Genomic DNA, 9245 nt, shown 5'->3' on the forward strand with positions numbered 1-9245 from the left:
TTATAGAAGAGTTTAGCAATGAAGAACTTGAAGAACATTTTTGCTTGTTAATTTTTATTTTATTTTTATTGAATCCTGGAAGTTGTCACCATTATATTTGTTCCCACCTCAGGAGAGTAACAGAAAATTTATGGACTGTAGAGATAGAGACTCCAAACAAATCCCTACACCATGTTTAATATTTAAATCTGCCAGCACAGAAGTTCTTAACTTTAATCTCTGGATCACTAAGGTGTCCATGGAAGGTCTTTATTTTGTCATCCTTACGCAGGGGCCATGCTAATCTTCTCTGTATCGTTCCAATTTTAGTATATGTGCTGCCGAAGCGAGCACGGAAGGTCTTTATTTTGAATGAACCCTTTGAAACATAAGATTTTTTTTTCTGAAGAGAACATTTGGCCTATGCCAAAATATCTAAGATTTACTACTATAGTCACCTCTTCCACCATGTGTTCTGAATCAAATACCAGCTCTTTAAAAAAAATTTTAAGTTATTCTTGTTACAAGAAAAATAGCTAAAATATTGTTAAATCCTGCTTCAAAATTTTGCAGCGTCTCTGTTTATGATAATTTGTTCCATTTTCTAAGCTAAAAGGCAAAAAGTGCGTTTGTCTGACCAAGTTACATGTGAGTTAGAACTTGGAGCAGATTTAATATATGGTCATTGACAATTATACAGATGAAGAGAGACCAAGAGTGGATTCCACAATTGACTAAATCTAGAATTAAACAATGGTTTGAAAACTAAGGTTTAAAAAACTAAATATGGTTTAATTTAAAAAAAACTAAATAAGTTTTAAAAAAACTAAAACTTAGGTTTAAAAACTAAATATGAAAGCTTTTCCATTTATGGTTTTAGGTGTAAATTAAAAAAGTGTTTAACTGAAACCACAAAATTTGGTGGATGGACATTAATTCTAAAATATGATATGGTTGTGAAACTGGAGGACTCAATTATAAAAAATGACTAAACTATAAGGGACAGGAAAATAAAGGGAGTGATGAAATAAGAAGAACATTCCTGCAGAGAGTTCTCAATTACAGAAGACTTTTTTTGAGGGGGGAAAAGGTTTAACTATATTTTTATTGAAGTATAATTGACATACAATATACTATTAGTTTCAGGTGTACATCATAGTGACTCAATATTTTAATACATTATGAAATAATCTCCACTCTAAATTTAGTTATCATCTGTCACTATACAAAGTTATTACATTCTTGACTGTATTTCCTATGGGTATTTATTGAAAGAAAACACTAATTTGAAGAGATATATACACCTCTATGTTCAAGGCAGCATTACTTAAAATAACCAAGCTATGGAGGTGACCTAAGTGTCCATTGATAGATGAATGGATATAGAAGATGAAATGTTGCCATTTGTGACAACGTGAGTGGACCTAAAGCTTACTATGCTGAGTGAAGTAAGATAGAGAAAGACACTATGCTTTTATGTGGTATCTAAACAAACAAACAAACAAAACAAAACAGAAACACACTCATAGATACAGGAAACTATTGGTTACCAGATAGGACAGGTCTTGGTGGGAAAAGGTGAAATAGGTGAAGAAGATTAAGAGGTACAAACTTATAGTTATAAAATAAATAAATCATGCAGAAGACTCTTTTAAAAATATTGTTCTTATAGCTTAATATATGATTTCATCAATAGCATCTAAATGACAGGTGAAAAAACTACTTTTTAAAAATAGTTGGAACACAATATAATAATAGGCTATATAATAGAAAAAGCTGAAATTGAAAGGCAAGGTGGGCAGAGAAATATAAATATACCTAGAAAAACGGACCCTAATGAGAATTGGCAGAGGTTTTCTGGCCAGCATAGGACAAGTTATTTTTTAAAAATTGAGAGCAGTAGAGAAAGTTGTTAATTCTCAGGGGGATAAAAATACATTCCCTTCTCTTGGCAGGATTAGAAGGATTATTTGATGCAAAGCCACAAGTTGAGAGCTGGCTAAGGAGCCTGTGATGACTTCATGGCCCATAAATTCTCAGAAGGCAGCAACTACAGTGGACAAGCACCAGGCCAGCAGGCGGGCATCAGTAGAAAGATAGCTGCTCTTCCCGGAAGTAATGGAGAGGATTTTCAGCCCATTTCTAAGATCCATGGCCTGCTGTGTGGGCAGGAAAAGAAGCAGGAATATATGCTGATGAAATATTGTCTAGTACCTGCCTTAGAGAAGCCCAGAGTCAGTTTAGTTACTGGAATACTGAACAGAAGGGGGTTGTCAAATCTAACTCAAAAAAGTATCACACACCTCAAAGTTCCAGAGATTAGTAAAAGAAGTCAGCATTGCAAATACTGTGATGATTCCCAGAATGCTGTATCTCTCTGTAAAGACAGAGTTAGTGTCTGCTTTGGATGAAAAATGGTGTTTTACAGCTTTTCTTCTCTTTCCCCAGTTGTATTGAGAAATAATTGACCTACATCACTGTACAAGTTTAAGGCATAAAGCATGATGGTTTGATTTACATATATTGTGAAATGAATACCATAATAGTTTTAGGCTAGCATCCATCATCTCTCATAGATACAATAGAAGAAAAGAAAGTTAAGAAAAGAGAAAAGGAAAAAAAATCTCCTTGTGATGAAAATTCTCAGGATTTACTCTCTAAACAACTTACCTATATATCATACAGCAGTGTTAGAGGCATCGTATTGTATATTACATCTGTAGTATCTACATATCTTATAACTGGAAGTTTGCACTTTTTAACTATCTTCCTCCAACTCCCCCTCCATCTGCACCAATTTATTAAATTTTTTAATAAAAATTTGGGGTGTTTTGATATCCTGTATTTCAGATACGACAACTTTCACTGAGAGAAAAACTGCCATATAACAACATTTCAAAGTTTGAATTTCCTAAAGAAACTCACATAAGATAGTTTGAAGTCTTTCATAAGATATACGCCCTCCTATAGTTTAAGTATTCACTCTGTTGGAAGTTGAGGTTTAGCACGGTTCTGGTATAACATTCCATTCTCCTCTATAATCTTGCAAAAAGCTAAGATTTAAGTTTCTATACTGAGGGGAAAGAAAAGATCAGGTGTAGTTTGAAGCAATGCAAGATGAGAAGAAATATCTCTAACTCTATTGCAGGCATCGTACTCATATGCACAGGGACAACTTAATCCAAAAATTTATCCATGTATTAATTTAATAACAAATGAAAATGTGTGTAACTGAAACTATAGAACTTGATCGAAGAACATCAGTTGTAGAACATTCAGGCGATTTTGTAACTGAACTTCGTAGATATGAGATGAACATAGAGTGCTGGAGAAAAAAAATTCCAAAATTACGGGGCAAAATGATTTCTTTTACTTTCTGCCACACATCTAAACAGCAATTGAAGTTTCCTAAAGGCTTTCACCCTAGAGAAGATTCTGGTATTCTAATTTCTAAATAAGCAATTACAACAGGTTTAGATATTGGGCTTAACAATTTCAGGACAGTTGTATTTTGGCCAGGATTATTCTGTGTTGTAGATTCTTCTTGTATTGTAGGATGTGTAGCAGCATTCCTGACTACTACTCAAGAGACGCTCACACACCTTCTCAAGGAATTGTTAGAAACTTTCTCTGCAGAACAAAAAAGGCCCTTGCTTGAGAAGCACTGCTTTGAGCAAATGAGATTTGACAATGTCTATAGACTTTCTTTTTTAAAGACTTTATTTATTTGAAAGATAGAGAGTGAGAAAGTGAGAGAGCATGAGCAGGGGGTAAGGGGCAGAGGGAGAGGGAGAAGCAGACTCCCTGCCGAGCAGGGACCCAACATGGGGCTCAATCCCAGCACCCTGGGATCATGACCTGAGCCAAAGGCAGATACTCAACTGACCAAGCCACCCAGGCACCCTTATAGACTTTTTGTTTTTGCCCTTGGCATATGGGAGTGTGTGTTACAAGCATCTAGTTAATATAGACCAAGGATGTCACTAAACATTCTATAATGCACAGGCCAGCGCCCTAAAAAAAGAATTATTCAGGTCAGAATGTCAACAGTGGTGAGGATTAGAAACTCTAGAGTAATCAAACTAAAATCTATTCCATTAAGAATGAGTCTCTGTTGATGGACATCTAGGTTCTTTCCATAGTTTGGCTATTGTGGACATTGCTGCTATAAACATTCGGGTGCACGTGCCCCTTTGGATCACTACGTTTGTATCTTTAGGGTAAATACCCAGTAGTGCAATTGCTGGGTCATAGGGCAGTTCTATTTTCAACATTTTGAGGAATCTCCATACTATTTTCCAGAGTGACTGCACCAGCTTGCATTCCCACCAACAGTGTAGGAGGGTTCCCTTTTCTCCGCATCCTCGCCAGCATCTGTCATTTCCTGACTTGTTGATTTTAGCCATTCTGACTGGTGTGAGGTGATATCGCATTGTGGTTTTGATTTGTATTTCCCTGATGCCGAGTGATATGGAGCACTTTTTCATGTGTCTGTTGGCCATCTGGATGTCTTCTTTGCAGAAATGTCTGTTCATGTCCTCTGCCCATTTCTTGATTGGATTATTTGTTCTTTGGGTGTTGAGTTTGCTAAGTTCTTTATAGATTTTGGACACTAGTCCTTTATCTGATATGTCGTTTGCAAATATCTTCTCCCATTCTGTCAACAGATGAATGGATCAAGAAGATGTGGTATATATACACAATGGAATACTATACAGCCATCAAAAGAAATGAAATCTTGCCATTTGCGACAACATGGATGGAACTAGAGCGTATCATGCTTAGTGAAATAAGTCAAGCAGAGAAAAACTACTATCATATGATCTCCCTGATATGAGGAAGTGGTGATGCAACATGGGGGCTTAAGTGGGTAGAAGAAGAATCAATGACACAAGATGGAATTGGGAGGGAAACAAACCATAAGTGACTCTTAATCTCACAAAACAAACTGAGGGTTGCTGGGGGGAGGGGGTTTGGGAGAAGGGGGTGGGATTATGGACATTGGGGAGGGTATGTGCCTTGGTGAGTGCTGTGAAGTGTGTAAACCTGATGATTCACAGACTTGTACCCCTGGGGATAAAAATATATGTTTATAAAAAATTTAAAAAAATAAATAAATAATAAAATTTAAAAAAAAAAGAATGAGTCTCTGTGAGCAGACCCCCTTTTATGCAAACAAACATAATTTGAACTATAGAGGACTGAAATGCTAAGGAATCAACATTGGGTCCTGAAATTATCATCACAACAAAACAAAACCCTGAGGACATCAAACATAAAAAACTAATATTAGGAGATCAAAGTATCTGAGATAACACCGAGTTTTTTGATGTCCCATCTTAATTAAGTAAGAAACACAAAATTTTCCAATATGATGCATAAGAAGATCTGACTAGATTTTCCAACAAGTAAAAAGCAACCAAGGTGTGATCAATATTAGTTCTCATCATCTTAGCAAACAGCTATAGGAAATGTAGAGGGAAAAATGTGAAAATGCAAATTATTTTTAAAAGCTTGCTATGAAAGCATGCAGTTTCCTCTTCATCAGTCTTGATGGATCCAGAGATGGCTCTGATACACTCTTCATTGTTATCAAAGGACATTACAGAGGATAAGTGTCTGGAAATGAAAATTCTACTGAATTATAAATGATTATTTTCCTTCCCACATAGAATGCCCTGTGAAGTCCCTAGTTCTTACACAAGTTACTTAAAAATTCCAGGCTTCCTGTTGGCTTTTACCAGATAGCACAGATTCCTCTAGCACAATTTAGGTGCTTCCTCCTGTCTCATGTGCTCTGCTATGGAAACACATGACACAGTAACTGTTCCTTCATTCTTAAACATGCTCACAATTGGCAAAAACCATCTCTTAAAATAAACATTTTATAGTACTAGGCCCTTTATCCTATAATTTTAAGTCATCAAGAAATTTTCTACATATGTGATAGCCATAAAAAGCATTTTAGCCAAACAGCCAAACTTGGACTGTAAGAATCAAAGAATTCTAAACATTTGGCAAAAGCATTTCATACTACTATTATGCAAACCAGAAGCATAAAGCACTAAAGAAGGTGTGAAATCAAAAGGAATACAAGCAGACGATCTTTGATCCAGAAGCTTTGTTCTGTGACCTAATGAAAGCCACTAATTTTTATACATGATGTTTTAAGATCACTTCTGAGGAAATCAGATGACCTGAGTTTTTAACCCAACTCTCTGATATTTTGTACCTACATGTCTCAAGCATGTTAATTACCTTGTCTGAATCTCTCAGTTCTCAGATCTGTATAACAGTGATACCAAAACATGCCTTGTCCTCTCACAGCTATTCTTAATGAAATCATTAATGTAAATACCCTTTAGAAACTACCGAGTAGAGTGAAATATTTGAAATATATTCACTTTCAAGTTAGGACAAACACAAAAGTATCTTTTCTCCCCACTTTTATTCTACACTTTGTTAATGCTTTAAATTAACATATGTAAAAATATTAGTATATAACATCTAAATACCAAATAGCTTTTGAGTTTTCTTGAAGTTTCATCTCAATTAAACAAGGATCACACAATACTTTTTAATAAATACTGCATTGAGAGATTAGCTTTGAATTTCCAACAAGTACATGACAAGTATTAGTATCCACACTTACTGAAAAAACAGGAGACAAAATGCTATTATTTCTGGGTTACACCTTTGTAGGCTTAAACATATTAGACACACATAAAATTGTTAAAATACAATGGAAGTTCAATACAAAATAACACAGACACACCCACAAGAACAACAGCTGACTGCTCTAAGAAGCAATTGACTAGAAATTATAATGAAAACTGATTCTATTAACTATAACAAAATATTGTGTAAAAGAAAGAGATTTTAAAATACCAGAGGATATATTTTTATGAAGTTTTAGCCCAGACAATGAATCATATTAATTAAATGTTTAAATAGGCTAACATAATGTGTTCCTGGATGTAATATATTTGAAATATCAATTTACACACTCCTTTTTTCTGTTAGAATTTGACAGGTTATTTTTGCATGGAGAAAATATTTCACCTCTTGTCAAGCACCATTTTGGACCCTGATTTTTACTGGAGTGCAAGATTTTTACTGGAGTGCAAGATTAACCTATATTATCATTTATACTCATGTGGTATTCAAATAGAATTCCTTATATAACACCTGATATTTGATTAATCTTATCTTGTCTATTCTTCATAATGGAACCCATGATAAACAAATGGAACCCATTTGTTTAAATCAAATTTTTTGCAACCCCATCCTTCAAACCAATTCTTTGCAATCTTTACTTTAGCCACTCTTTCTACATATATTGTCTTATATCCAAAAATAATATATACTGAGGGATTGATTTCCATGCGAACAGTCTACTAATACGCTGGCTTTATTGTAAATTATAGTCCTAAAGTGAGTCTTACAGAGAAAAATTACCCACTGACTACAAACATCCTAGTTCTATATAAAGAGCTGTGAGTTGGGCAAAGCTAATGTTACTAAAGATTCACTATTGGTAAGAAATTAATGCAAGGTCTCAAAAGATCCCCAAGTCTCAAATTACAATATAGATCCCATATTCTAGGATTTTAAGGAATGGAAAATTGTTAAATGGAATATGTATGACCTTCCAAAAAACCCAAGGAAACAACTGTATAATTGTAGGGAGTCTCTTTTCTTGGTCTCTGAATGCATTTCCTTAAAAGGTTTTGTGTATACAAATGGATTCATAACACAAAAGAGCTTAAAATACTTTGAAGGTCAAATAATCCATCTCTTTATTTCAAGTGAGACCTAGCTAGATCCAAATCAAGGGTTAATTAAACATATTTTCTTCTAAGTTTGTCTATGGTATTATTTTTCTAATCTGTCATCCTTTCTTTGTCTTTTCTGACAATATGTTAACTGATGTCTTTTCTTTTTTTAAAGATTTTATTTATTTATTTGACAGAGAGAGATCACAAGTAGGCAGTGAGGCAGGCAGAGAGAGAGAGGAGGAAGCAGGCTCCCTGCTGAGAGGAGAGCCTGATGCGGAACTCGATCCCTGCACCCTGAGATCATGACCTGAGCCGAAGGCAGCAGCTTAACCTGGTGATTCACAGACCTGTACCCCTGGGGATAAAAATATATGTTTATAAAAAATAAAAAATTTAAAAAAAAGAAGAGACATTTAGAGATTCTGCATATATTTATGGCATTGATTGTGGTGATGGTTTCACAGGTATATGCTTAGCTCTAAATTCATCAGGTTGTATACATCAAATACCTACCGTTTCTTGTATATCATCCATACCTCAATAAAGCATTTTTTAAATTAGAAAAAAAAAATCTTATGACTGAATACTATCTTGAAAAGAGGAGTTTAATTGATAGTACTACAGGTAAGTTCAAGGATAATGTCTTATGATATGGCAACCATGATTTTATGTGACTTGAATCTCTAAAGACCTCTTACCCCATTCCTTTTTTTTTTTTATTATTTTTTAAATTTATTTTTGCAAGACAGAGAGAGAACGAGCGAGAGCATGTGCAGGCACAAGCAGGGGAAAGGGCAGGGGGAGAAGGGGACTCCCTGCTAAGCAGAGAGCCAGACATATGGGGTTAGATCCCAGGAACCTGGGATCATGACCTGAGCTGAAGGCAGATGTTTAACTGACTGAGCCACCCAAGCACTCCCTTTCACCCCTTTCCACAAGCCATGTTTTCTCTTCACACTGAGTGTACACTTCCTAAAGCAGACTTTATTGACAATGCTGTTGGGTGTTGTGGGTTCCTTTTCTTCCCCCTGACTTAGCTTATGCTTATTTTACATAATGCAACCTAGTGCCACTTTTAAGCACATGAAAAGAAAATTTAAAAATAAGTGTAAGTAAAATTTCCTATAGAACCAGGCAGATTCTTTGTAACAAAACAAAACAAACAAAACAAAAACAAAAATGAACAAACCAAAACCAAAACCAGCCTACTCTCTTCTGAGTAAAAGTAGGAGGAAATGGATAGAGTTCATAGTAACAGAGGGAGAGGCAATGACCCTCAGTCATGACTGGGCAGGAGGGCAATGTAGAAAACAGGAACTTGTCACTTGGACAAATTAGTTATTAAACTCCGAGCCTTCTATTTTCCATGAGACAGGCTGTAAGACTCAAACTAGATAATGGCCAGGCATTATGGCACATATTTTATAAAGAGCAGGATAATTTTTCAGGGGAGAACCCTTGGCCAGTAGAGCAGTTTGAAAGACTGCA

At 35.3% G+C, this 9245-nt stretch overlaps 1 non-coding gene across 1 annotated transcript; it reads right to left on the minus strand.

Moving 5' to 3' along the window:
* Positions 1-226: 226 nt before the first annotated feature.
* On the minus strand, positions 227-333 carry LOC123394590. The gene has a single exon (XR_006609349.1). It is a non-coding gene; the product is annotated as a U6 spliceosomal RNA (small nuclear RNA).
* Positions 334-9245: the final 8912 nt, after the last annotated feature.

Source organism: Mustela putorius, unplaced genomic scaffold (assembly GCF_011764305.1).
Source record: "Mustela putorius furo isolate JIRA1106 unplaced genomic scaffold, ASM1176430v1.1 tig00003834_pilon_pilon_pilon, whole genome shotgun sequence".
Lineage (NCBI taxonomy): Eukaryota > Metazoa > Chordata > Mammalia > Carnivora > Mustelidae > Mustela > Mustela putorius.